The sequence below is a fragment of the Orycteropus afer genome, unplaced genomic scaffold, assembly GCF_000298275.1.
Source record: "Orycteropus afer afer isolate SDZICR_OR568_19922 unplaced genomic scaffold, OryAfe1.0 scaffold00036, whole genome shotgun sequence".
Lineage (NCBI taxonomy): Eukaryota > Metazoa > Chordata > Mammalia > Tubulidentata > Orycteropodidae > Orycteropus > Orycteropus afer.
Window position 1 is genome coordinate 3,134,704 of NW_006921623.1, and position 4,582 is coordinate 3,139,285.

Consider the following 4,582-nt stretch of genomic DNA (forward strand, 5'->3'; position numbering starts at 1 on the left):
AGAATACAAATAACATCAAAAAAAGAAAATAAGAAAAAAATAAGATTAAAACCAAACAATCATACAACTAGAACAAAAGAAAATAAATTTAGAAAGAGAAAAAAATGAGAAGGGGAAAAAGAAAAGAAAAAGAATTAAAACAAAAACTAGGGAGGGGAAAAAGAGAAACAAAAGAAATACACAATAGTAAAGAAAAAGAAGAAATGAAAAAACAAAAGGAATAAAAAGAAAAACAGAAACAGGAAATAAAAAGAAGAGAAAGGAGAAAACCGAGAATACAGGGCATCAGGGAGTGGTCCGACTGGCTGAGAAGACAGTAGAGGGCAGGATGCTTGTTCTGGAAGGAGTCCCTGCTGGTCTAGGGGGTAACTGGGGGATGGAGTCCTTGCCAGTCTAGAAAGTGGGCAAGGGTGAGGATGGCTACACTTATGGTCACCAGGAGAGTGTGAGGAATAAGGGCTCTTTTCTGCTCACCAGCTACTATTGTGGGTGCCTGTGCAGTACTGGGCAAGTGGAGCTGATTATCAGGTTGCTGCTCTGATCTAAACACTGCTTGTAAAAATTCAAAATGGTAGCCCTGTGTCAGGCCTGCTGACAATTCACAGTTCCATTTGTCTCTTTTTTTGTTGTTTTCATTCAGTTTTTTCTTCTAGTCAGCATTTGGTCTATTTCTTTATCCTTTCTTTTGAAGCTTGGGGTTCCAGGATTATTATCTGTACCTGTTTCATTTGTTTTCTTGTGTCTTTGTCATAGAGGGTCTCGGTAGCTTGTCTGTGTAGTATGCCATATTGCTGGAAGTTCTTTCTCTCTTTTTTTAAAAAAGTGTGTTTTATTTTTTAGGAGAAGTTCTGGTGGTGCAGTGGTTAAAGCTTTGGGCTGCTAACCAAAAGTTTGGTGGTTCGAACCCACCAGCTGCTCTGTGGGAGAAAGATGAGGACCTCTGCTTCTGTAAAAATTTACTGCCTTGGAAAACATATGGGGCAGTTTTACTCTGTCCTAAAGGGTTGCTATGAGTCAGAAATGACTTGAAGGTATTGGGTTTGGCTTTTGGTTTTTATTTTTCAGAGCAATTTTTGGTTACAGAAAACTTGCACAAGAAATACAGAGAGTTCCTATATATCCCATCTCCCCTCTCCACACAGTTTCTCCTATTTTATTAACATCTTACGTTGTTGTTGTTGTTAGGTGCCGTTGAGTCGTTTCCGACTCATAGCGACCCGATGCACAGCAGAATGAAACACTGCCCAATCTTGCGCCAGCTCCATGATCCCTGCTATACTTGAGCCCATCATCGCAGCCACTGTGTCAATTCATCTCGTTGAAGGCCTTCCCCTCTTTCGTCGACCCTCCACCCTACCAAACATGACATCCTTCTCCAAGGAATGGCCCCTTCTGACAACATGACCAAAATAGGTGAGACAAAGTCTGGCCATTCTCGCTTCCTAGGAGCATTTCGGGTGCACTTCCTCCAGGACAGATCTATTAGTTCTTTTAGCAGTCCATGGTACTTTCAGCATTCTTCACCAGCATCACAACTCAAAAGCATCAACTCTTTTTTGGTCTTCTTTATTCATTGTCCAGTTCTCACATGCGTACGAGGCAACTGGAAATATCATGGCTTCTGTCAGGCGCACCTTAGTCCTCAAGGAGACATCCTATCACTGACAGCATTGTACTTCAAGATAGACCTGGAAACATTCTTTGTGAGGATGTATGCCACATCATTAATCTTCAGTTTGTCATTATTGGCATAGTAGATCATATGATTGATTCAAAATGGCCAAAATCAGTCCATTTCAGCTCAGCCTAGGATATTGATCTATACAAGTTCCATTTCCTTTTTGACAATTTTCAATTTTCCTAGATTCATACTTTGTACATTCCTTATTCCGTTTGTTAATAAATGTTTGCAGCTGTTTCTTCCCATTTTAAGTCATGCCCCATCAGCAAATGGAGGTCCTAAAAGCTTTTCTCTATCCACATCATTAAGGTCTACTCTACTTTGAGGAGGCAGCTCTTCCCCAGTCGTATTTTGAGTGCCTCCTGACCTGAGGGGCTAATCTTCTGGCACTATATCAGACAATGTTTCAAGGCTATTCATAAAGTTTTCCAGGAATATATCAGACAGTGTTTCACTGCTGCTATTCATAAGGTTTTCACTGGCCAATTCTTTGAGAATTGGATGGCCCTTTCCTTCTTTCAAATCTGTCTTAGTCTGGAAGCTCCTCTGAAACCTCTTCACCATGGGTGACCCTGCTGGTATTGGAAAAATTGGTTGCATAGCCTGCAGCCTCACAGCAACATGAAAGCCACTAAAGTACAACAAACTGATTGATGAGTGGTGGCATTTTAAGCCTAGAAGGTGGCAAAAGTGAGAATAGGCAAACAGGCAAATACACAGGGACAAAATTTACTAGTGATTACCAGGAACAAAGGGGAGGGGAGAATAGGAAGTTATTACTTAAGGGGTACTGAGTTTCTGTTTAGGGAAATGAAAAACATTTGAAAATGGATAGTGGTGATGATTGCACAATATGATGAATGCAATTAATGTCTTTGAGTTGTATATTGATGAATGGTAAAAGTGACTATTATTGCTATTTGGGTGAAAGTTTACAGAGCAAATTCATTTTCTATACAACAGTTCATACACATTTTGTTTCATGACATTGACTGCAGTACTCACAATATAATAGATCTCTTGCCACTTCCTCTTAGTGGTTACTTTTTCCCTGTGTCCTTATTTCCCATGTATTCTTGTTCTCTGAACTATCTCCCTGTGCAAATATTGCCCTTCTGATCTCCCATGGTTGATTGTTCTAAGGAGTGTATCTGCTTTTTTAAGCCTGAAACTGCTCACTCTAGTGGCTCAACTTTCATCCAAGCAATAGACAGGCCTATAAGGTGAACCATAACACTAGAGGAATATGAACTCCTAAGAACAACTGGCCATAGGAGAGCAGAAGAACAGCTTTTGTCCAGGAATAAGGCTCAAAAGGCAGGAAGGGGTAGGGAAGAAGGACCAATGGAAAAGGGAAACTCAGGGAGGAAGTTGGAAGAATGATGTTACACTGTGGGAACGCCAATCTATGTCATGAAAGAAAATGCGTATGAATTGTTGAATGGAAAACCATTTTTTTTTTTCTGTAAACTTTCACACAAATCACAATAAAATAAAAGTTAAATGTGATTTTCTCTAGGGAGAAGAATTAGGGGTGAAATGCGACAGGGCATATCTGACTTCTGTCTCATAGGAATCAGCCTTGGGCTGTTAATGTTGATCTAGATCCTCCCGTTGGGAAGTTAGGGGAGGTCAGAAGCCACTCTCACATCCTTTTTGCAGAAGTGGGTTTTGTTGCAATGGCGCTAGACTCATGGAAGCATGGTACTTTGTAAAAGAAAGAATGAAGGGGTCTGGGAAGTGAAACTTTTGATTCTTAAATTGATACTTTGATTGTTGTTACCTGTAATGCCTGAAAGGAAAGTAAGTGATTGTGGTAGTTATGTTTGTGTGTCAACTTGGCTGGGCCTGGTTGAGTGGCTGGGCAGCTGGTGGTAGTTACTCCCCATGATGGGACAGGCAGTCAGCTCCATGGTGGGATCTACCACAAGCAGCTGAGCAGCTGCCTTTGGGAATGTGGTCTGCTTCCTGTATTTAAGGACAAGCCTTGGGAATGGTCTCTAGCCTATGGCATGCTTGGATCCTGCATGTAGACGTGTCTTTGTTGAGCAGCCTGCTATGCTGTGCCGACCTTGGAACTTACAATGGACTTAAGTTAATGGCCTGCCATGTGGTTTGGTAACATCGGAACAGTGCCTTTTTACTTGTCAACCTTGGGGCTTCTCAGCCTCAGCAGCCAGCAGCTGGACCAGAAGCAGGAGGCAAAGCTGGACCCCAAGGTTGAAGGGCTTTCACCCAGCCCCTAGAGTCTGGCACTTTGAACTTGAACTTGAAGCCTCCAAATTGTAAGAATAAACTCCTGTTTATTAAGGCCATCCCGTTTATGGTATATTCCTGTCATAGTGACACTAGGTAACCAGAACAGTGATGTTATGCTACAGCTGAGAGGAGAAAAGCAAAATCTGGAGTGGCCTGGGCAAAAGTCAGGCTGATTAAATGAGATGATTGACAGATGGCCAGGGTCTACAGGTTCCACCCAGCCAGACACCCAGGATCATATACATATGAATGAGAAGATAGTCAAGGTGTACAGAAGAGAAGATGAAACTAGAGTGTTTTAAAAATGGTTATGTGTGTTTCTGAATGTACTGTGCATATTGAATGTTTTCCTACTTGGTGTTATAAAGCACATCTAAATGTATGGTGAAATGAATGGTGCTGTTATAGATTACAAAGAGTGTGTAATTCTACCTTAAGCCAATACTTGATTGGATATGCTAAAAGGGAATTAGGATTTGCCCAGAAGAAACACAGGCTTTTTACTTCAAGCCAGTAGACTTGTGTATAGGTATTATGGGTGTAGGTGGAAAACCTGAGCCCTATCCAGGAAATTTGGATTTGAAAAGCCATGCAGATTTACCTAGAACTGCTGAAAGAACAGAAGATTTGCATTTGAAGGAA